Raw genomic sequence first — 25,609 nt, 5'->3', positions numbered from 1 at the left:
TCCATAGGGTCACGAAGAGTCGGACACGACTGAACTGAACTGATGATGATGAAGATAATAGAATTTGCAGTCTTTTGCTCGATTCTAGCAATGCGAGGCATTCGGAAATGAAATCTCAGCTTTTGCCAAAAAAAAAAATAATAATTGCAGTCATTTATTTTTTGCAGGTTTGATCCGCAGACCGTCGCATCTAGCGGACGATACTCCAATAACGTGTGGGGTTGCATTACGCCCCTAGGGCTCGGTCCATTGATCAGGGTTGAGGTAATGCTGACTGGTGTTTTCTACGAAGCTATTATGCAAAACAATTTTATCCCTTTCGTTTTGGATGGCCCGTTCCCTGTTGGGTGCTTCCTATATCATCACGACAGAAGTCCTATCCACACATGCAGATAACGTTTTAACTGAGGTTATGTCAGTCCGAAATAGTGTCTGCAAAATGAATTGCCTTCCCATCATAAATTAATTAAAACTTCGTAGAGTGAACAGCGAAACAAGGCTACTTTGAAAGCAACTCATATCTAGCAGGAACGCGCATACAGAAAGACAGGGAAGACGCGGAAAAGGCTTGGTTTATGGGGTTTAGCGTCCCAAAGCGTCTCAGACTATGAGATGTGCCATAGTGGAGGGCTCCGGAAATTCGACCACCTGGGGTTCTTTAACGTGCACTGACATCACACAGTACACGGGCACCTTGCTTTTCGTCTCCGTTGAAAAGCGGTCGCCGCAGCCGGGATTCGATCCCGCATTGTAGGGCACAGGAGTCGAGCGCCCTAACCACTGCGCCCCTACGGCGGGGCAGAAGACGCGGAAAAGGTGAGCAGCGGAAGGGGACACATCGTCATCATATAGCCCTCATTTCGATTTCATTGAAATAATATAAGTTTGTTGTGCCTATAGAGCTTTTTCCCCGTTTTCAGCGATGCATTATAAAGCAAACAAAGCCACGTTTTCGAACGGGGCGAATGTTTTCATGCGAATTTATACTGCACTAGAGGCGGTAACACGGACATAATCATACCGCTTGCTTTATTCAATGTTTTCTGGCGCATTTTTCACATGGTATTCCTGTCATGCCAACAAGAATTCTTACTTCAGCAGCGTGTAATCGTTCTTTTTTTCCTCCAGACGGATGCTGCAGCTGTTTCAAGACCTTTGCGTCCACGGGCTTCGATGCCGGGCTTCCACGGGCTCAAGGGAGCGGATTTTAACATTACTTCTGGGGGTTAATGAATGAAAAAGCGACTAGAAAAAGGGCGGCTGAACGTTGGTTCTGCTATCGTATTACTTCTCTTGAATTGACGGAACAGTGCTCTTATTTTGTCCCTACGCATTCGAGACAAAGTGACTCCTGTGAATTAGTTGCATTGAAATAAGCTCTACGACGTTGTCGAGATTGTGTAATAGTGGATAAAAGCACCACTATCATCTAGTGTTCCCACGAGTTTCACCTGACAAGCCATAACGGACATCAAAGTAAGCAACAAAAAAAAAAAAAAGCCATCGCTGGTCGTGGTCACCTATAGGCCACAGGCACGTTAAGGCCAACGCTACTAGATTGCGCAAGGCCGGCACTTCGACGCTCGGGTGGTGGCACGCTTCACACAGGTTACTTCCTGCAGCTGTCAAAAGTTTTACGACAATATGGGCCGAACGAGAATCGCGTACTGCAGCAGACGACGGCGCAGCCGCCTCCAGGTCCGGAGCGTCTGCTATAGCGACGGTGGTGCATGGTCGTCTGCAACTGTGCGCGGTTAGTTTATCGTGCCACGGCCGCTCAATGGAGGCGCACTCCATTGAGCGGCCGTGATCGTGCTGCGAGGAGTCCTGTAAATCGTCAGACTTGCACTACTTGCAAGGGAATGTAGTGTGTGATGCAGCAATGTCGGACTACGTGAAAGGCTTGTCGGAATCGGATAAACAGCGCTACAATGAAAAGCTGTACACTGACGGTGTTGTGTACCCGGACCCATTTGCTATGCCTGAAACACATTGGAAAATCCTCCAGACTGACGTGTATGCTCTTACAATATTGGGCATGGCAAACATTGTAGTGTATTTGATTTTTTTCTCCGAGTCGCTTCACTGCAGAGACCGCCCAGGCATACAAGTCCCTGGAGGCATACAATTATTTTGAATCAGGTGGGTGCGCGCAAGTTCATCAACGGGCATATATGCTAGCTAAATATTTCTAGTTTATTTTCTTTTCCCTGTGGTATCGCTATGGCTGTCGTATATCGGTCTGCGCTTTCTGTGCGGTTTCATGGTCTTATTTTTTTTCTTTGCGTACGGCACAGACAATGCAGCGCGTGCCCGGACATCGGAATATAAAGCCTGTCAAAATGTTTGCGTACGATACGACTTGATCACCGCATGCATGTATCGCGACGCAACTACATATTCATTCATTTTAATACTTACCGTCTACTTAGCCACGATCGATGTTTTCGTCGTGCCCGTTATTTTGCGTTTTTCTCCTCTCAATTTACAAAATGAACCATGTCTCGACGGCATCATTACTGCCTTACGCGGCTCGTGCAAACCTCCAGCCCTTGCAATGTGTTTTTTTTTTTTTTTTTTTTACTTCCGCCATACAACATGATGTCGGAGCGTGGCACAAGACGTTTACCAAAAAAAGAAAAAAAAGAAAGAATAAGAAAAGCCGCTTGGGCGACTCGTTTCCTAAACGTGAGGGTTCGTCTGGAAACGCGACGCACATATTTATTGATAAATATGCTTTACAGAGATGTCAGACGCGAAATGTTGTTGCATACGTATATCCATGGTCTTAAAATAATGCACCAGCTCTTAACAACTGCTTTCATAGCCGCAAAAGTCAGCTTCTTTACGAACTGTTCTTTACATATATTTTGTTTGGGCGGCCGCGCTATACCGCAATGCATTTCTAACTCGGATTCTAGACAACGAGGAGTTTTAAAAGTAGATAGCCTCCGCAACGACGCAGCACGCTTTGTCACACATTTTTTCAAAGCGCTGGCCAATGTACGACTAGCCGCCACTTCTGGTGCTCTGCGGAACGAGAAATATGTTTCGGTAAGCTGTGTTTACATGTGTTTCTATGGGTCGCCCTCCCAATTCGCACCCGCATACGTTTCGCGGTATTTTAAAAATACTTCCCCTCGATAACGAGATTTCATACTTTGACGATCTGTTCTAGGGTGTTCATGGTTCCTCTGTACCAAATAAAAACATCATAGGTGTCCCTTGAAATGAGAAAACTGCTTTGAAATCGGTCGGTTCCATGTATTCCTAAGGGCGCTAAGCCTACTTTTCACTCCCAGTCTGGCGACAGAAGCGCCACCGCATCGTGCTTACGTCACAGATCGGTGTTGGTCTATATTACCCACGCCTTATATTCTATTTCTTGAAAAAATTGAAGCTCTAGAGTTGTCTGTTCTTGCTCTATTATTTTCAGATCGCCCGAAATTTAAAGAGATCAAAAAATGGACATCTTTGATTTGAATTTAAAAGAACCTCGACTGTTATCGAAATCTAGAAATAATGCTTTAAGTACTTTTGAATATCAGCTGAAAACCGGTTTTCGAGTCGCCGCGGCAGAAATCGCTAGCGTTTTCGCTTGCATGTGGAACAGGCTGAACCAAGCGCTACCGAGAAACGTGCATTATTTCATTTTCTAATCGTGGCCTCTGTGACAAGCAAACGTCCGCTTGATTTTCGGAGCCTTCCCAGCGACATTTCTATAGGTATTGTGGCAACCGTACACGGAACAATAAACTGTACCACCTTCCTTGGACCACAATTCGTAGCAACCCGTACGAGACACTATGCGAACTTCGAGCAACGAGATGCGCGCAAAGCGAGTCGCGATGATGCGAAGCCGCGCTTACCAAGTGGCGCCATTTGTAGCTTTCAGTGCAGCGCACGCGGCCCATAGAAGCTGAAACTTAGATATTATGCGCCAAGTTAGCAAACAGGGGAAGGTGTGCTTTTACGGTGACTAGGGTCTTTCCTCCATACGAGTGACGCCCATGAAGACCTGTCGAGTCTCTCACTGTTTCCGTCGAACGTGCTCAGGAAAGAACAAGATGCGACAATGTGGATTCAATTTTACTCACACGCTTTTACTCTACGCAGATGCCTCATAAGCACGACAATACTCCTCTGGCGGTTGAAGTATAGGGTGGATGGGCAGCTTCATATATGAGGTGAGATGGGCAGCTGGCTTTCCCAGCAAATCTTTCAATTCGATTTCACAGTTCCTCTTTCGTTTCGCTAGTGCATCTGGAGTACAGAGTTCGGTGGGTGGTGCTCTTGGAGGGTGAACGTTAACCAGCGCTGATGCAGAAAGGTCGATAATGGCGACGTGGGCATGCAGGCCCCAGCTAGGGAGACACGATCGGAGGGTGGCTGCTGCTTCTGGAATGTTCACTCTCAGACGCTTTCGGGATTTTTCGCACCGCAACACTGTTGCTGCATCTACAGCAGAGGAAACCTCCGGAGATTTCATTCAAGCTGCATGCCTTGGGAAGAGCTGCCACGAGACGCGATTCCGCGGCCGTCCTTTCGCGGGGCGTGTCGTCACGTGCGCGCGCACCTACACTGCTGAGCCTCTGCACGCATAAAGCTCGTAACGCGTGGAGCATGACAGATTGCCCAGAGCGCTACATGCGCAACGGCGACGGCAGACAGCGCCGCCCGCGCGCAGAACGCCCACCAACGATGGCCACACAGAGGGCAGCGCGCGAGCACCGCTGACTCCGCTAGAACAGCTCCGATATGGGAAGTGGCGTTCGGGCCGCAGATATATGCGGAATAGCCATCATCTCTTTCAAAGCGCGCCACGTGTATAAGCGGCCACATTACCTTATCTGTGGCCTAGGGAAAATACTTCCTCGTCATTTATTCCCGCCGTGATAGGGAGTTTCTAAGCTTGCTAATGCTGACGAACATTTCAGCATGCTCTCGGCAGTGTACACTGCGCCTTTCCTGTCTGAAGTCGCGAAGAAATCTTATCCTTACGACTCTCCTTATACTAGCAGAGGTTCAAGGAGTCATTTTGTGCCCGTTATTGTGGCGATGCTCAGCCAGAAAAAAATAATGAATTTCCCTTTGTTGTGTTTCACCAAGTCCTCGAGTATTGAAATGTGAACATACTGAACGTAACTAAATGGATTAAGCAGCGCGAAGGTAGCCTTCCATGACGCTTCTTTATCTGCAAACTCTTGACTTCCACAAACTGGCAAGACCTCACGTGTGAACCAGAATAATAGACAGCGGCACGTATGCACATATGTATGCACGCAGGTATGCATACATGCATGTACGCATGCACGCACGCACACACGCATGTATCTATTCATGCGCACACACAAGTATGTATGCATACATGTATCTATATATGCACGCACGCATGTACGCACGCATGTACAGGGGTAGTCAAAAGTTCCCAGGCCACACGGTCTTCTTCTGAGCCATATAGTTAGGCATCTACGACAGCCCCAAGTCTCAAAATACCTGTGCAGGGTACAAGAAACATTCTTCTAACCTACGAGATAATCGATTGCTTTAAAGAGCAGCTGCATCACGTTTCGAGAATTTCGCGATATTCAAGGATTCATATCTACATTGGTTGTAGGCAATGCATGCAAAATGTTTTTGCGTTAGCATTCAAACTGATGGAGATACCGACGATTAAACCTCGAATCTCTCTTCACAGCACTGAAGTTTTGCGGAGAAGCTCGGTGATGACGTCACGGACGGTACTATTTCTCATGTTCGTTGCCTTCGCCCACGTCCTGCTGTGTCTTTTCTGGCAGTGCTAATCAACATTTCTAGGGCTTTGCTTTCAATAGTCTTGTTTTTATTTCTTCAAACCAAGTGTGACTGTGCAGAACACGTACCGGTACCGTCAATGACGTCATCATGCGTCCCCCATCCGTCGCTGGGCAGTGAGGTGAAGCCTGATAGCCGTCGCGGTTTCAATCGCTAATTGTACCATTGTTTGAAATGCTAGCGCCAAGATATTTCGCATGCTTTAGGTGGAAGCTATAATCATTCAACCGCTCGACACTCAACGAAATCTAAAACCGGTGCAGCTTCCCTTTAATGGGATCTCAAGTGCCAGAATATGCGATCCAGAAGCAGAACCTGCGGCCTGGGAACTTTTGACTACCCCTGTACGTACGCATGCACGCACGCACGCATGTACAGTCTTTGTAAAAAGTGTAGAGCCCAGGGGGTCTGCTTCTTAGACACTTTGTGCGGCTTGTAGTGCATTTCCAGTGTTCCGAATCTCTCGATGGTAAGATTTTTTGTCCTACCCTCTCCAATGGGAAGGAGCTCCACTAATGCTAAATCAGCGCCACTACACTGCTCAGAAGCAGACCCCCTGGGCTCTACACTTTTGACAAGGGCTACGCACGCATGTACGCACATATACACGTATTCATACACGCACGCACGCACGCACGCACGTATGTACGTATGTACGTATGTACGTATGTACGTATGTACGTATGTACGTATGTACGTACGTACGTACGTACGTACGTACGTACGTACGTACGTACGTACGTACGTACGTACGTACGTACGTACGTACGTACGTACGTACGTACGTACGTACGTATGTATGTATGTATGTATGTATGTATGTATGTATGTATGTATGTATGTATGTATGTATGTATGTATGTATGTATGTATGTATGTATGTATGTATGTATGTATGTATGTATGTATGTATGTACGTACGTACGTACGTACGTACGTACGTACGTATGTATGTATGTATGTATGTATGTATGTATGTATGTATGTATGTATGTATGTATGTATGCATGTATGCATGCATGCATGCATGTATGCATGCATGTATGCATGCATGCATGTATGTATGCATGTATGTATGCATGTATGCATGCATGCATGTATGCATGTATGCATGTATGTATGTATGTATGTATGTACGTACGTATGTATGTATGCATGTATGTATGCATGTATGTATGCATGCATGTACGCATGCATGTACGTATGTACGATTTCATGCATATACGCATGCATGTAGGTGTTCTACAGCGAAGTCACATTTCGGCAATGCCTGCCGGTGTGGCTGGTTATGGACACAAATGTAAGAGAAAGCTACCTCTTGCGAAGTTATGAACATTTTAAGAAATGCTTCGTTTAACAAGTTTAAAATGTAGTATAACCCACAGCCGCAATTAAAAGAAAAAATTTCCGATAACGCCACCAGAAAATTTGCATTTTATTAACCAAAAAAAAATCCACAGTTTCAGATTGTTTAATTCATCGCGTGATATGAATGAACAAGAGCAGTGAAATGTTTTAAAATATTTCTCATTGAATCTCGTTTCACGCTTGATTTAAAAATTTTCATGTAACTTCACGAGGGCAAAATATTTTTCGAGTAAAATACTTTCACAGAAAATTGGCAGTGGCTTAGCTCTGCTATGCCTGGATATACGTAGCGTAAAGTTACGGGTATGCTTGCATGGTGCTGAGTTTGCACTTTCACTGAGTTTTATCGTGTGTACAGTGCACCGACGAGTCTTGGAATCGCTTTCTTCATCCTCCTCGTCCTCTTCCTCACTTTCCTCCGGCTGCTGTTGTTTAGCGGCGGTCATAGCACGTCGTTGAGCTTCCTCTTTTCGCTAGGCGTTCTTCTCGTTCTGGGAAGATTCAGTGTTCCGGGCCTCTCTTGCGGCCGCTCTGGAAAAGCGTCTTGTGACGGTACAACAAGCGCCCCTTGTCGAACACAACCAGCATTTCATTGAACTCATATTAAAGTTCACCGGCGTTCTATAATTCGTTTACAGGAAAGGAAAGGCGCTGTATCTGTCACTCAAGGAATCCCGCCATAATTCTCACTATAGACAAGGGGAATTATGAATAGCGTTTCACGATCCGGGGCGTGGCGCAATGGTAAATCGCTGGGCCGGAGATCTTAGGCATGGAGGTTCGATTCCCCGGTGGAATAATTCAATGGTGATTGGGCATGAGACTTCTGGTTGGTGGCTCGCGCGCATGTGCATAACGGACGGCGCACACTCACGCGAAACTCTGCTCTGACCCGCGTAGTGTAGCTTCACGCGAGAAAAGACCATACACGCACAATCCACGCACACCGGGTGTCCCAGCTAAATGTAACCTAGGTTTAAAAAAAAATAAAGTGAGCCCTACCACAGTGAAACCAACTACGAGTTTTTCGGAGTCGCCTATGCAGTATTTTTCGTTCACCAAGGTTAGTTAGTAAATACTAATTAGCTATTTAATTACTGGTTTGAGGAAAAAGTCAATGCAAAAGTTTTATATCGACTCGAAAAATGGCTAGCTACGTTGTTTCCATTAGGCTAGCATTTACATAAAGTTTTTTTTTTCTTTTACCAGCCATAAACGATACCTGGCGAGAAACAAAATCCGCTTTTCTCTGCAAATCTGATGAAGCATGGTTTACGGCAAGCACTTGGCGAATGATTTAAAATAACAGCTGGCCCACCCAAGCGCAGTCATAGAGCTACAAAGGAAACCTATATAACTTTCTCAGGAACTTCGTTAAGAAAAATTCGTCGCGGATCAGGACGAATTTTTTTATAACTGAAGTTTCCGAGAAAGCTGTGTAGCTTTCCGTTTTCGTTCTATGGCTGCGCTTGGGTGGATATTAATGAGTAATATTACTGCCTTATTACAAATCTTCACTTTGAGAGATTCCCCTAAAATATTCGACCAACAGCTGGTCCCGTGAGAGCTTTTTTTGAAGGCATATATAGAGATTTGCATAAATCGTAGCGTGATGGGGGAAACGTAGCTAGCCGTTTTATTAGGTGGCGTAAAACTTTTCTCTTCACACTTTTTTCCACAAGCCAATAATTAAAATAACTAATCAGGCCTTACTAATTAAATTTTGTGAACGAAAAAACACTGCAGGTTAGAAGGGGCGACTCAGAACTGCATTGGTTTCACTGTGCTTGGGCTTGCCGTATTTTTTGAAGCTTTGCTTACATTTCGCTGAGGGTACCAGTGTGTGCGTGTGTGTGTGCGCGAACATGAAATGCATACAGGCTGTCCAAGATATATGATGGACAAAGATCTTTAACGAAAAAAAAAAAAAAGCTTAAACGCTTCTATCAATTGAAATCAAGTGAATGGTTTTGGGAGTCATGTGAACTCCCCGCTGGTATCTTTTTCGTTCCGTCTACTCGAATAATTAATTAGTCAATTCACTGCTCTAAATTACGCTCTCAAAGCTCTGGCGTGAATAAAAACGTCGAGAGCCATGAAAATGATCCCGTACAGGAGTTTCCTACGAGTCATCATCATCAGCCGGACTATATATCCACTGCAGGGCGAAGGCCTCTCCCATATTTCTCCAATTAACCCGGTTCTGTGCTAGCTGCATCCACTTGACCCCTGCGAACTTCTTAACCTCATCCGCCCACCTAACTTTCTGCCGCCCCCTGCTACGCTTTCCTTCCCTTGGAATCCAATTTGTTACCCTAAGCGACCATCTGTTATCCTCTCTTCACACTACATGTCCTGTTCAGGCCCATTTCTTCTTGATTTCCACTAGAATGTCGGTAACTCGAGTTATTTCTCTGACCCACTCGGCACGCTTCCTATCCCTTACGCGCTTCCTACGAAGTAGCCTTAGCGTATACACTTATTCGGCAAAAATGAAAGGTCGCGAAGTTTAAAAATGACAGCGCGCCTCGTGCGCCCGAATGCGCCGCAACAGTGCTCTCATCCGCCACTTGCCAGATTTGCAATGCCCACAACAGAGCGTTTGCCGCTTATCCTTCGACATAAGCGCTGTAGCCGACGCGCCAGAAAAGCCTGCTGTCAGCAGCCGTTGACGCTTAATTACCACGCAGCCAGCAGCAAAACAAAGCTCTGTCGTAAGTAGCAACGACCACGACTTTTATGCTCGGGATTTCGACTCTGATTTCCTGCTACCCGCAGAGGAAATCACTGCTCAGAGCCAAAGAGAGGGGGTCGTTGGGGAGGGATTAGACAAGTGGGTCCATGACGGGCCGGTATAGGAGAGACAGAGTAATCCAGAGCGAGTTCTGGGAAGGTATATGGAGCTTTAGGGCAAACCTGACAGCGGTTTACACAGTCGCGGATGAGAGCGCTTAATCGCGGCGCATCCAGGCGCACGGAGCACGCGGACTTTCATTTTTACCGAATAAAAATGGCCACGCTTAAGGCTACCTCGAAGTGGAAACAAGGTCGACCGATTTTCGTAGTTCTCACAACTTTCCTATCCACACCTTTGCGCTTAAAGCCACACTTAAAGAGTTGGTTAACGTCGAACAATTATACATGTAGGCGAGACAAAAAAAAAAATAATAAAAAATAGCAGTGAGTATTTCAGATGACTCCTGACAACAGTCACCCCATTTCAGTTGGGAAGAACGCTTTGGTTTCTTTTTAAATATTGCCTCATCTTAGCTGGGTCACTCTGTAAAAAAACTAAGGGATAATCTGTTAATAAGACTATATAGTGCGAAAGCACGGGAAGCTGCAGTTTCAGCTGTATATGTGGCGCCAGCTGAGAGAATTAACCGTGGCCTCCCTGATCAGTTCCGGTGCAATGGCGCGCTTGACTGCGGTATGGTCCCTTTTCAGGGACCGTAACTGCGGTGATATCTGAAGCCATACCCTTTGTAACGGGCAGGCACAGTTGGGTGCCCAGGTCAATGTCGAGAAATTAAAAACAATAATAAAACATTAAAGATATTTTTTTTTAAAGGAAGAAATGAAGGGGAAAAAAGGCGGGGGCGGGGTGCATAAGTTCGCACTTCACTAAGTTTCAACCCCTACGCTATAGTGCTCTAGAATATTGGGCAGTGTGACGACCGCGCGCGAAATGCATGGGAGCGGGGGGCCGCTTTTGCGATGACGGAGGCGCCGCAGCGCAGAGGGCGCCACCAGCAACTGGTGTGTCAGCCGTCCGAGCGCCCGCGTATGCGCGCTGCGCGGCGGGGCGGATCAGTACGTTCTTTTTCGCTTGTGCCTCGTCTCGATCTGCTAGTGTCAACATTTTACAAATATGCCGACTAACGCTCGTCTAATATATTTTCCATTTTGGCCGTCGGCAACACCTCGGGGAAGCAACATGACAGTAGTTGGGCTATAGTGCTCTTGGGCTCCGAAGAAAACAGCTTGGAGAGGGGCGCGCGCACGAATTCAGACTCGCACAGCACACGGTTCATTCGCCGTACAGCTTGAGTTAGCATTCCTAAAGCACTTAATTCGCGTTTTGGAGTGTAGTCGTTTTGAAAAGGGCGGTGTGGAGCCAGGATGTATGAAGAAGTCAAAACGTGCAACACATGCGTTCGAGCGCTGAATAAATACAGCTGGTCATCAGTGAACAATTATTAAGCCCAAAATGGTATATTCCGTTGATTGACATGCAAACCATGCCGACTACATTGCGTCACCTGAAAACACTGGAAAAGTCGGCATTGCAGATCGACTGAATTAAATATAGAGTATCCCGCTGAAGGTATACATGATAGCAAGGAGATAAAAAACGAACGACAAGCAGGCAAACAGGCTATTGAATTACACAACACAGTGAGTCTGGAAACGTGGAAGAAGTAGGAGGTAAAGACTGCAAAAAAAAAAAAAAAGTGTCGCCTAACAGGGAGAGAGAAAGGGGTGTGTGGGAGGCATGCGGCATCGTGAATAGAGTGACCGTGAAGGTGAAGAAAGGGTTGAAATTTTTGTGCGGCACGGCAAACGTACGACTCAGAAAGCGGACAATTAAAAATAGAGACATATGAAAGGCAATAAAGAAAAACGGAAACGGCCGAGCTTAAAAACCAATTGAAGCCATGGGAAGACGAAAGCAGTGCACAAACAATTAAGCTACAATTCGGGCGTGCAATCGAACGCGTGTAGAGGTATGACTGTCGATATTTAGGAGTCAAAGTGTACGTTAATCTAAGGACAAACCTTTTTTTTTTTTTTTTTTTCAATAAACTAGAATTTCTTGTAAAGGATGGCTTTAAATATCTGGAGAAGTGTGTTTACTTAAGACGTTTAATCTCAATGCGTTATAGCTTGACGGTAACTCAATTGTCCCAGAAAATGTTTTCATTCTAAGTAGTTTGTTTTATCCTGCGTGCTCAAGCAACAGGCAATATGCAAGTGATTCTTATCCCCAGAAAATCGCTCTAGGGATGTTGTGGTGCACATACAAAATGAAAAAGAAAAATAATAGCTTTGAAAAAAAAAAAAAAAAACGACGCATAGAGGACGCAGATGCTATAGTATGCGCGTAATTCGCTGCCGCTAGACCATTATTATAACGTCAAAACGTTTAGTTTACTATATGGAGGGATTTTCGATCAGCTTTTAACACGCTGCGAAAGAGAGGTTGTAAGACCGGCACTCGGTTTCTCACCATGAACAAAAGCTGCGCAATAGGCTCGAGGCTAGGTCACAGTTTGCCCAACAATTTGACTCGAGTGGTCTTTCTGGACTCCTGCGCAATTCATATTTTGCAACATGCCTGTAGAGTGTTGAAGCTGAAACATTTTATCTGCTTGGAACAGAAAGCTTACACTTGAAGTAATGAAATTTCATGTGCTTTTGTGGCTTCGCTTTTTCCGAAGTCAAAGAAACGCGACAACAGTTCCCAAAGGAAAATATAATTAAATTTCCTTGGAAGTATTTCACGTGTAATATCAACCTTGTTATAATTTTCTTAGGGAAACAATTATAGCCTGATTAGTTCTGTAAAGAGTAGTCGCCAAGTCGCCCCATTATAATCATTTAACTAGTACATTCGATTACTCATATTTCGTACCACACACTCGAAAATAAACACGCATTAGTGTCCGAAATTGAATTTAACCTTACATTAATTACTTGCTTATTGGGTGCTCCTCATTTGTTTCGCATTTTTTCGTTTTCTTTCGGTGCGCGACAAGAACCGCAGTACTTGCCAAGGTGACACGCAATTATTAGTGTTTTTTTTATTTGCTCTGTACATCTACCATTGATATACTATTAAACGTCCACACTCAAGTGCCCACTATAACCGCATTCCTTCGTTAGTGACTGGTTTAATTTTTCGTATTTTATTTCAAGCATTGCCCTAGCTGTACTTGACTTTTTTTTTTCATCTGTACAACTGTTTCACCCTTTCGTGAGCGGCACGTAAACAATTGTCCGTGACATATGTATTTGTTAATCGCTAACAAAAAATAAATCCTTGAGTGGCGTATATGTTCATTTATTTTCGCCGGTACCCAGTGCAATGCTTCAATTTATATGGTTAAGAATAAATATATTTTGCTCGCGCACTGTAATTTGTGTAAGCGGTGATTAAGGTGCAGAAAGAACACCAATTAAGGAGATAAATTACAAATTGCTGATGATTTAAGATAAACGTTCAGTCATATATTGATAAGCGCAAGCTGCAAAATATAAGCAGGTGTTCGTAAAAGATTCGCAAAGAGCCCTCATAAAGCTCAATTAAGCATTGATTCTCAGGTATACTGTTTTCCTCCGCGTATAATACCGCTCCTTACGGGAAGAACGAATACAAAAGTCCACGATTCGTTGGAAACAATGCTTACAAATATCTCATCTGACGATTTGTGGCTGTCCGCAGGAGTAAAAAACGTTGAAAGAGATTCAAATAGCGATTCAAACATCGCACGCAGCTCTGAAGGAATACCAAAGCGTGCAAGGCGTCTCCACAGAGATGTAAAGGAATTGCATGGATCAGTTTAAGCCCCTGGAATAAGTAGTCTCTTTATTAAATACTGCACCAATGGCGTAGCGTTGGAAAATAGCTCCAAACAGAACCGCACCGCTCATCTGCACCTCCGCTGTCCCCGCAGCGGCTATGCGCCGAGCGCCGAACGTGGCACCCCTGTTGCAGGTCGCGCCCTCTCGCGGAAGTCGGTTCTTGTCATCGCAAAAGCGGCCCGCTCTCCGGCGCCGGTCGTCACACTGCCCAATATTCTAGAGCACTATACCTACGCCTCGCACAGTTAGACATATTACTCCATCATTCAGCCAAATGATGCTTAGTGCATTTGATTGCATCGTTCTTGTTCTGATAGTTCCTGTCCTCCTCACTCACTTGACGGCCGTGGAACCCGAATGCACGCGGAAATGTAGTGCAATCTGACAGCTGTGGATGGAGTCCCTGGTATAAGAATAGATATAGAGATATAAATAGAGATATAGATAGAGATGTAGATAGATAGAGATATAGATAGAGATAGAGATATAGATAGATAGAGATAAATAGATAGAGATAAATAGATAGAGATATAGATAGATATAATAATATACAGGCAAGGCATCTTGCTTTACAAGCGCGAATCAAGTCCGGTGACGCACAAAAAACGGCAAAGAGCCCGCATTGCCTGAACACCCTTCCCCTCGTCCTGCCAAGCGCCCAGCAGCAGTTCCTCCGACAGAGGCCTCTTGTCCAAACGATTCAAGGAAGCGGCTAACACATTTCTTTCACACGCATACACTGGGCACACCAATAATATATGGTCCACAGTCTCGGGGATGCCATAAGTTGAACATTCCGGGGAGTCCACCTTTCCAATTAAATGTAAGTACCTGCGCGTGAAAGCCACGTTTAACCGAAGTGTATGTACCACGCATGCATGATGATGCGGAATATCCCGCGGAACATAAAATTTCAATGTTCCATCGAGCCTTTTTAGACGAATGTGTCCGGCGTCTGGCTGGGCCCAGTAAGCTGCCGTAGCATTCTTCATACAGCTCGTAAGAAGACACGTTGTATCCGCTCTTGAAAAAGGCACAGCTGTTTGGAGGCCATTGCTGAGTGCGCTTTCGGCTTCAATATTGGTCTGTTCATTTCCATGGAGCCCGCAGTGGGCATGGATCCATTGAAACAATAGCCTGGCCTTGGTCAATGGTCAATGATATCGTCCGCATCACTACACGCGCGACACCGCGCTTCCTCCGTTGCAGAGAGAGGCCACGGTTTTGTGGTGCCATCTGGGAGCCGCCGCATCAAATGGCGGATTTTTAACCTGGTTATAACAAGCAAAAACACTCGCCTCGGTGGCTCAATGGCTAAGGAGCTAGGCTACCGGACCTAATCCCAAGGAGGTTATAAGTTCTATATAACCTCCTTGCCTAATGCGCCTTTTTCACAAGGCCGCTCTGCGCATGTGCGCCTTTCCTCTGGTTGAAAACAGACCACCAACCCAAACTATGGGTCTAGACAACATACCCAAACTGCGCATGCGCAGTTCTTAGCCTCCACATTCGACGCATCTGTAGCTTATCTCGGAGGCCATGTGTAGTTAATATTAGTGACAGGTGTATGCGATAGATGGCGGTAGCTGTCAAGAACATACAATATCATTTCTCTGGCGGCCGCATCTCCCAAGGACGTTTTCAACCAGTAGCAGACGAATTTTCAACTACTCCCAGAGGGCGCCACATTTTGTGAAAAAGGCGGATTGAGTAGCCAGGTTCGAACCAGACTGTTTCGAATCAGCTCCAATGGCTTTGTCTTCACGGTGAAAGCACTTCAAGAGGTCACTGTTAGCTGGCTAACTTGAAAGGCCCGTCAGGGAGTCCCGCACGTTGGGTTTGAATTACCCGCGGTTGTGACCTCGCGAAACTGCTTAGCCAACAAGAATGGCCGGTGGTGGTGAGCGACGAGTGCTTTCACGCAAATACTGTGTGCGCGTATGTGTGCACAAGCGCCAAACGACTACGTACTGTCAGATCAAAGAATTCGTGAACGCCGGAATAGTGAATCGACAGTCGGTAGTTGATGGAGTACGGTTCATGTGAATTTTTATCGACAAAGCAGACATTTAGAGATCAAACAGCCCAATAATTTCGTTGATGATTCAGCACGAAAATTACTAGAGAGGGTGCTGACAATGCTCAATTTAAGCACGGGGGCCATTCTTCTGAGTTGAAATCCAACGCTGCCTCAATGTTCGGCCTTCACCGGCACCGCCAGTTCCTGGTTCCAACAAAAAGATGGCATTATAAGTTTGTTCAGAACAAAACGACCTGAACATGAACTTTTGTAAGGGAATCTTAACAGGTTACTATTGCCATCTTTTCTATCAATGGGACCTCAGCTTCCATTGATAGAAAATTCAGGGACGTCAGAACTCGCATCACTCGTTATACGTACGCCTAGCTGGATCCCGACTGGTGGTCTGCTCCCTAGGAAAGGATGTCGCTACGCCAGGACATTCGGCAAAACAATTCACGCGGACGTACGCTGCTTCAACCAAGCCGCTTGGCCACAGTTGCACAGATACCAAGTAGTGGGCAATCCTTACAGCAGTGTTTCCAGTGGGTTTTGCAGCAGCACAGCCCCATGTCATCACGGCACCTCACTCATAGCGATCAATATTTTGAATTTACATTCAGAACATGCACAGGAAGCGGGCATCACATGCAAGCGCTCGGCGCACTCCATTCAATAACCGGCATTCCACAGCCAACTCTGGATCATGGCCGGGCATACGCCGCAGGCACGACACGACGCACGGAATCTCCAGAGCCAGTCCGAAATGTGACCATTCCTTCGAGGGTGGGCCCGAAGGCTGCAATTGAAACAAGGCAGTCACAAATAGACGCGCCCTGAAGAGTCGCGGGGGGGTGGCGTATGGAGAGAGCGAACAGGAGAGGCGGCTACGCGCAACGAGGCCTGCGTGGCGCCCTTGTTTCCCCTTTCATCGCAGCGGGATTCCTCCGAAATGAGACCGACGGCAGAGCGCCGCCGAAGCCCTAATCACGGCCGCCGGGAGCGGTCGTCGTCTCGGGGCGGGCTCGATTGCGCGCCGCAGTGACGCTATTTTGCCTGCCAGTGACGCGGCTTGCCTCGACCTCTTTTCTCCTCGTCGGCGAAAACAGCGGTGGCAGCCGTGATGTGCGCCAAGGTGCGCCGCGCCCCGACGGAAAGGCACCGCCGAGGGACCCAAACTGACGGGCAGCCATCGCAGCCTGCGATGAAATTCGCGGGCATCGCATATGCGCCGAGGCCGTAAAAGCGACGCCAGAAGCCGCAGCTGACCATGCGGGGCAACCATATTCCGTTAACCCCAAACGCACAGCGGCCAGGCGAAGAAGCAATAATGCGAAACGATGCCTTTGTAACCAGGCTGCATGGCCTGTTTTCTCAGCCGTGTAGTGGGGTATTTGTGCGACCCCTCAAGCTGTGAATCTAAGGTCTCTGACTCTGAGAGACTCTGAGCAGGAAAGCTTTATAGCTTGGCAGTCTAAGAATAAAGTCACGAAATGGTTGTGCTTAGCCCTCCTTTGAGCAACCTGCACAGTGCACCCCATAATGCTGGCTCCGCTACTTTCACCAAGGATATTCCACGTCATTGATGACTTCGTTGTTTAGAAAACTTGTGGGAAAGTGTACAACGTTTTATTAATGTTATCTGGTGCTGCCAACACGACCGGAAAAGAAATCAAATAAAAATAACAGGCAACCCCTTCTCATCTGGAGGCAAAAACCTCCCCTGGTGGTGCTAATTACCAATCGCAGCAGGAAGTGTACGCGTAAGGCGCAAAGAACAATGACAACAAGCTAGTGTACCAGTGAAGCAAATAACTGTTATGCGTCCAAGTTTCCACATACAAAAATTTTGCGGCAGCGCGCGCACCGAAGTGCCTCCGCTGTGGTTCGGTCGGCCTTTACGGAGGCAGTCAGCGATCGCGGATGACGTTCAAAGGCAGTGTCATCAGTGTGGCGGCGCATGCTCAAATGCAGCCTGTCTCCAGCCAGGCGTTATCGGCAGGCGTCACCCATGTAGCGCCCACGCCTTTCCCGCGCTCACCACAACCGCACACAAGGGCGGCGCTGCGGACCGAGCTTCACACTCCGGTTTCCGATACTGCTAGATGTTCACAACCGGCCGCAAAGTACAGAGAACGCGATGCGTCGGAAGGAAAGCGATTCCTCTTGCGGAGCTGAAAATTTGTCGCACATTGCGCACTTCTATCAAAAGATTCTGAAAATACAGACTACGAAATGGGAAACTGTTAGCCGCAGCGTACGTCCGTTATCAAAATAACCATATCTGGCTAGCTAATTTAACTAACGCAGTCTGGATGTTACTATTGTTCGAAGCCATGGAGACGGCTATGCTATATCAATTTTTTGAAACGACTCACTCTCCAATGCTCTGCGCACGATGCGGCTAATATGCCCGAGACAATTTGAACTGTCTGCGCTGTTGTCGTCATGCGCCACTTGTTGAATGCAAAAGGAAGGATCAATTATCTTCCTGCGCGCGCTTTGGGTTTTATGCGAAAATGAGCCACGGATTTCCTCGCATTGCCGAGGTTCTGAGAAAGGCTTTTTCATCGTCTTAAAAACTTGTATCGCATCGTCTTATTCGCGAACTCCCCATACCTCGCTAATTAAAAATAGTAGTGAATATTAGATAATCAGCTGTACAAATATGGTTTTTTTCTGTACTTGAAATCTGCTGCGGATGAGTTTGTTTCGGAATATATCTTCCTATTTCAAACTTCCTATATTGTGGAAATATTTAACGCCCTCGCTGAAACACCCGCTAAGCTTCGGCTGGAGCTTTTATCTTCCTCAGACACTCCTGGGCGACTTTGATGCGTAGGCGCAAAAGAAAACAGCTCTCCCACACGGCCTCAATTACTTTTAATTTCAACGACATGCACGTGCGCAGCTCCACAAGGCCACCTTCGCAATAATACGCGGGCACAATCACAGAACCAAGAGTCGCGGACGACGCCAGGTTCGGCCACTTCCCCAACTTAAAGCTGTTCTTTGTTCATTGTGATGTGCTTTCATTCAAGCAAGGAAGCAGAGGTCAGCTAGCTCTTCACCTTTCAAGAATGCCGCAGTTCTGACATAATAAAATCAGTCCAGGTCCGAGACGCGCTCGACTCGGCTAACTGCTTCGAGAGGCGCGTCGAACGTGTCTAACACAATCAGGTATTTCCCTAACTGCCGCAGGTACTTAGCGTTAAAAAGTCATTAACGCCCCTAATGTGCGCCTAACTGCAGCACAAGAAACCCGCTTCCGATACCACGCTGGTGTGGAAACGTCGAGAAAATATGTGACCGAACTTGAGTCTAACGAAGGACTTTCCGGGAGGAACGATTCAAGCCAGCCACCGTGAATTTCCACCGCACTGAATTTGTTACGCTGAAGCATGCACACCTCCATTGAATTCTCACTGAAACTGCCTTCTGTTTTCGATAACACTTCTCTCGACCGTTGTTCAGCAAAACGTCTATAAATAAGCATATAAACAAAACTAACGTACGCTGCAAAATAGTGGTAAATTGATTATCAACTAAAAAAAATTTGTCCCCTATTAAAATTAGGCCCCTAGCTGGCCTCTGAAAAAAAAAAATGTTTTAGCAGTAAAAATAAAAAAAAAATAAAGCAGTCGTGGTTTAGCTCTGGTAAACCCTAGTTGAATTGTGAAAGCAACGGCGGAAGCTTCTTTTGCCTGCTACATTACTCCCCTATCGCACCCTATCAGTGTTAGGTGCTGCATTATTGGGGACACTTAAGCGTACCCTTTAAAAGTATGACGCGAGAGCATAAGTTACCAGCACGCTTCAACCAAGCCATATGGACGTGCCTGTGTGTCGTAGGGGTAAAGAGAATGCAGACGGTTCTGGCAGGCTGATTCTGATATCACCCTCTGATATGAAAGGAGCGACCCGAGTTGGCAGCTCCTGCCCGTGGCATAGGGGTAACGTAAATTCAAATGTCATGGCATGCTAATATTTTTTAAGAGACCGTAGCTACGCGTCTTCACGGCGTAGCTACGCCGCGAAGAGGCCTCTTCACGGCGTAGCTGCCACCCAAGGTCTCTCTTTGGCTGTCGTAGTATTGTTTTCTCAATAAAAATGGCCGTCAAAGAGCAGTGGTCAATGAAGGCTCGCTGGAAAGACTCACGAATAAATACAAACGTTCTTCGGCGCCAACAAGTTTAAAACGAGAGCAACGCCCTGTGAAGCGTTCACGTGAGGCACGGATTTAGGAAGCCGAAAACCCTGAAAAGCACAAAATCGGACTGCTTTTGGACGGCTGGTTTGGTTAATGGGACTGAAATGGCAACCGCCCCAGCGATTGTTCCACGTTCACAGATCGATAAAAAACTTCAGGTCTACACCTGGCGCACCGATCTGCCATGTCAAACTTCTCATCCGAACGCGACGTAGTTTCTCCATAAATGAATTTTCTGGGCCCCGCCGCGGCGGGGCAGTGGCTAGGTCGCTCGAATGCTGATGTACCCAACAACCCGGGATCGAATCCCAGCCGCGGCGGCCGCATTTCGACGGAGGCGAAGAGCAAGGCGCCCGTGTGCTGTGCGATGTCAGTGCACGTTAAAGAACCCCAGGTGGTCGAAGTTTCCGGAGCCCTCCACTACGGCGTCTCTCATAGCCTGAGTCGCTTTTGGTACCACATAAGCCAAACCAAACCAATTTTCAAGATACGCGCCCTCGGACGCAAGCCTTTCATAATCGCCGGATTTCTACAGCGCCATATGTGTCGATATGCACAGGCAAAAAAAAAGAAATAAAAAAAAATATGAAATGATGTCACACGAGCGCGGAGCACGCGATCATCAACAGGTTTCGCGGCCTCTGTGCGCGCTCACAACGGTTTATATAGTCCCTTGCTTTCAGATGTGACGCATCGGTCACGGGAGACTTTTGTGCTGTGCAAATTCCTGGACGGCGAAAATCCGCCTGACCCGCCAGAAATTTTCAAGCGACAACACCATTCGCAACAGGCATACGCAAAAGCTGTGCGATGCGCCAGCAATATGCACTAAGTCCGCGTGTGCTGTGGACATTTTGCACCCGAGTGTCTGAAGACTGCTTGTACCTTATAGAAGCTGAGATGGAATCGGTAAGACTAAGTCCAGCAGGCGCCTTATTTCAGGCTCCGCGCCAACGTTGTTCGAGTGCAACCACCGCAGAGAGGTGCGGGAGAAATGAGGAAGCGGCTACAGAAAAAAAGCTCAATACATTGCGAATTCAGTTACTATAGTAGCCATATGACAACAACGAACCCCGGGCAATTATATAACAGTAATTCTGCTAGAAGCTCCACACTCTTATCGACGCATGCTAGCATGAGAAACCGAAAAACGCAGCTTGCCGCGGAGTCACTCCGCGGCGTCTGCTGTGTTCAAAGTATGACTGTAGTACGCACAACCCTGCATAATTAAATTGCTGTTATTACAATGCAATCCAATATTGGTGGTATTCTTATTAAAAAAAGCGAAAACTGAATTCCGCAAGTTTAAGACACTGACATTTTGAAACCAAAGTTGATTTTATCTGTGTCGTATTTGGCAATATGTACTTATATACGTGCTGTTTTATTTCACATATTTTTAGTGGTGCTCTTATATACTGTTTTTAAAAAAGCTGCTCCAGCATGAGTTCTCAGAGAAGCGCAGCTGCGCGATGGACAGCTTGAAGGCGGCAGTAACAGCTGTAAACAGGAGCACCACTTTAACCCTCCTTCCTGCGGCCTCCTTATAGAAATACATGCGCATGAAATGACAAGAGTACATACCCCCTTAACAGGTCGCCTATATGTTTCAGACTAAGCGGTCCGTCGTGTGACTACGCCGGCTCTCAAGGCGGTGTGGGTGGTACGTGAAGGGCGACTCATCCGGTAGAAAATCGTTCAATAAATTACTTCTGAAGGCTTTCTGATATCTGTAAAACTGGTTTTGCTCCTACAAACATGCTGACAGCAGAAAATAGCGCGGTTCCGGGTAGTTCTGACATCCGAAGAGCACCTCACGTCACAGCCAATATAACAAGAGGAAGCCTCTGCAGTTTTGGTTTCGGATTTGAGTTTTTTTTTTGCTGATTTATAACTATTTCTTGCTTGCTTTTGAAACCCTCGTCTTGCACAAACTATACAAAGCTCTGGAAATATAAAAAAGCCGCCAACTCGAAAGGGTAGAAAAACCGCCGGTGTTGCCCTTTAAAGCTCCAAATTGAAGGGGCATCGGCTATGAGGTACGCCGTAGTGGAGTGCGCAGAAAATTTTGATTGTCCGTGGTTCTACGTGCACCGGAATCGCACGGTACACAGGCGCTTCGCCTCCCCGCGGCCAGTATCGAATCCGCGTTGTCGACATCATCTGAGCCACCGCGCGGCGGGGAGACACGAACACGTGAGCCGCCCACTTCTGTGAGCGGTCTACTTGATTTCACACGATGATGCCAGGACACACCAAGCATACAAAATATAGAGTGCGGAATAAGGAACATAGCTCTCCCACACCACAGACGTATACACCAGTCAGTGCAGCGAATTCACCGACACTTGAGTAGTGGGAAGCAGCGTTGTCCAGCTCGAAAATCAGCCAGAGCTAATTGGTAGAACCCCGACCAGCCAGGAGTCTAATAAAAAGCTCTCGATACATTCAACGGCGTATCTCTGGTACGCATCAAACAAAGCGGCACAACATGCTGCTGAAAAGTTTAGCCTGTAGCGTTCAACTCAGTACAATAAAATAGGTGAGAACCTCTGCTGAAGCACGAGATCGCGCTCTGCAGCAAAGCGTGGACTCTATTTCATAGTTCAGCGAAAAACGTATCGTTAAGGCAGAACTAGAGAGACGAGGTCAGGACAGTCTCTCTATAGTCCTGTTTTAACGCTACGTTTTTCGCTGCACTATGTCTGACCAACTGGTCCCACAGTATACTCTGCTATTTCATAGGGCGCACAGAGCATGCAGCTATTGTTGTATGGAATGACGTCACCGTACACGGATGTTACAACATTCGCGACAATGCACGAGCAACGCTTCCGCCAGAATGCTACGCGACTCCGGAAACGCGTGCACACGCAAATGATTTCGGCGGCTCTCGTCAGACTCGCTGCTATGGCGCATCGCCCCTACACGCGCGGCCAACCCCGCAGCCACAGGCAAATTTGCGCAAGAAGCCGACGGTGTATAGCGCAGAAGAGCGCCGCTACAGCCGATCTCGCCATCCACTGGGCGTGGGCCGACCGGGTGGGCTACAAGACACACACTAACGTGTGTGGCTCGTGACCAACGCGTCCACTTTCTTCAGAGGGACGGGAGAGAGAGCTAAGCGGACATGCAAACGTTAGACGATTTTGCCAGGCTCTGAATGTCCGGAAGCGCCTTCGCACTAAAAAGTAACATGATCATGCGCATAAATAACGGGGTAGTGGCAGTTTCCATGCACCATGCTCGACCTTTTTTTCTCCTTATATTTCTCTAATGTTATGAATGGCCATTTTCTGTAATAACTTTTTTATTCCCACACTTGTAACCATGTCTGCGTTTAGCCACCGATATTCCAACTGCGCATATTCATTCACCTGACCATTGTAACACCTAAACAGGGCCACCGGGAGAGTGCCCGCATTGACATCCAGATGCGATACCATATCACATCTGAGTATAAGATGTTCAATTATTTCTACGAATTTACAACACACTACGCGTGTCATCTTCCATCTTAAATTTATTTTTGTAGCCACGCGTTCTAAGACGCCTCGATCTAGCTTTAAAAAGTAGGACACTGCCTCTTGAGTTATCAAAGAACGATTCCTTCCTGACCTGCTTTTTCCAATTTCGATACAGTTCTACACCTGACTTGTTTTCCATTGAATTAATTCAACTGTTACAACTGCAATTTGTTTTGGCGCTCTATTGCTCTAGCCTATGGATGGAGCGACGAAGCCAAAGAAGACTTTTCGCTGCCAAGACGAAGCGGGCCACGGTATAACACGAATACATTGTCACGAATACAGCAATGAGTGCTCTCCACACAGCAACAGTGCGCTGCGGGCAGTTATATAATAGCAATTCCGTTAGAGACCGAAAACTCATATCGACGCATGGTAGCGTGAGAAGTGGAAAAAATGCAGCTTGTTGAGGAAGCCCTGCGCGACATCCGCTATGCACAAAATACAATTTCTACAACCGCGCAGAAGAAAATGTATACCATTCCGGCGTAGGCCGTTTCTTTTTTTTTTTTTTTTTTTTTTTCCTGCTCTACCATGCAACAAACGTTGGTGGTAGTTTTTTTTTTTTTTTCTTTAAGATAAGCGAGATGCAAATCCAGGAAGTCTGTTTTAAGACGCTCGCATTTATTCGAAGAATGTGATCGTTTATGCGTCGAGGCTACACGCATGCAAGGCAACAGCAGATAGCGGACGTCTGAAGCACCGGCCTCTAGGTGATACAGCAGCAATTTCGTTTACGACAGCTCGTCAAACAGCACGACGCATGCGGCAGCAAAAAGAAAAATAGTTGAAAGTAAATACGAAAAGCGAGCCTGTTGCGGGCCTGAGCAGAGCAGACATTTTGTCCTTCGCCCCCCGTACGCAGAAGAGGACCTGTTGTATTTCCGCCCCTAATGCCATGTCACATTCAACGACTCAAAGCACGAGACACGCCATGTTTGACACAGGACGGATAGCATGGCAGCTGGCACGGCAATGCGGGCTCATTCGCGAATGGAACACGACCACTGAACAATTCCTATCCCTTTCCTTTACGCAACACATATTAGCAGCATGGCGGAGCTCTCGCGTATGGTCTCGTGCTAAGGTCAAATGGTTCAAAGAAACACGCCGAATATTTCCTGATCGAACAGATCTAGCGGCACTGAATGCTCTCAACCGCACTAGGCCTCATCCACAGCGCGTATCTATTAGCGAACACGTCAGTCGAGATAAGTAGTGGAAGTGGTGAAAACTATTCGCTGAAGGTCGAAGAAAATTCTGACGCCGCCGTTCTGTGAGTGGCCTTCAGCGTGCCGCGCAAAAGTCCTTCGAAAGCTCGCTCGTATACAATGGCAGGCGACAAAGACGCCTGAAAAAAAAAAAAAAAATGGGTTCGTTTCGTTTGCTTTTTTTGCCCCGCCGGGGAGGTGCAGTGGTAAGACGCCCGACTACTGTGCCGGAGTTCCCGGGTTCGAACCCGACCGCGGCGGCTGCGTTTCGATGGAGACGAAACGAAGTGGCGTCCGTGTGCTGTGCGATGTCAGCGCACGTTAAAGATCCCCAGGTGGTCGAAATTACTCCGTAGCCCTCCACTACGACTCCCCTTTCTCTTTCCACTTTCACTCCCACCTTCCTCCCTTCCCTTACGGCGCGGTTCGGGTGTCCACAGAGCAAGTGTGACAGTTACTGCGCCTTTCCCTTCCTATGAACCAATTTAACTTTTTTTTATTTTCGTTCGCTTTGTACGGTTTAACGTTGCAAGCACCTCACGCTATTGGGGACAGCGCAGTGGAGGACTGCCGAGATAATTTCGACCACCTCGCGTTCTTCAATGTGCACTGGCATCGCGCTGTACACGTGCCTTATTTTTCGCTTCCACCGAGAAGCGGCCGCCGCGGCAGGGATTCGATCCCGTGTAGTGTTCAGCAGTCGAGCGCCCAAGGCAAGGGAAAAATTGCGGATAGGTTGTTTCTGACCTCTCTCCACATCTTGATCAAAGCAACTTGGTCCTGAAATGAATAATAAAGATTTTGAAGAATACATCTTAGTTAACCAATTGAGCAGAATTTGCAAAATACTCTTGAGGAGTGCCACATGACGTCA

General features: G+C 46.9%; 1 protein-coding gene and 1 long non-coding RNA gene across 5 annotated transcripts in view; one reads left to right on the top strand and one right to left on the bottom strand.

Annotated features, from left to right (window-relative positions):
* LOC146206635 (uncharacterized) overlaps positions 1 to 1,367 on the top strand; it is a 28,064-nt gene extending 26,697 nt beyond the window's left edge. The window contains exon 3 of the long non-coding RNA XR_014704478.1: positions 1,129 to 1,367. This is a non-coding gene — a long non-coding RNA (uncharacterized LOC146206635). The remainder of the gene's footprint in view (positions 1 to 1,128) is intronic.
* The window catches only part of Ae2 (anion exchange protein Ae2), a 228,046-nt gene that overhangs the window by 169,052 nt on the left and 33,385 nt on the right, over positions 1 to 25,609 (bottom strand). The window lies entirely within an intron of this gene.

Source organism: Amblyomma maculatum, chromosome 1, assembly GCF_055883805.1.
Source record: "Amblyomma maculatum isolate TAMU_Amacu chromosome 1, ASM5588380v1, whole genome shotgun sequence".
Classification (NCBI taxonomy): Eukaryota; Metazoa; Arthropoda; class Arachnida; order Ixodida; family Ixodidae; genus Amblyomma; species Amblyomma maculatum.
This window is presented reverse-complemented; position numbering and strand designations above follow the sequence as displayed.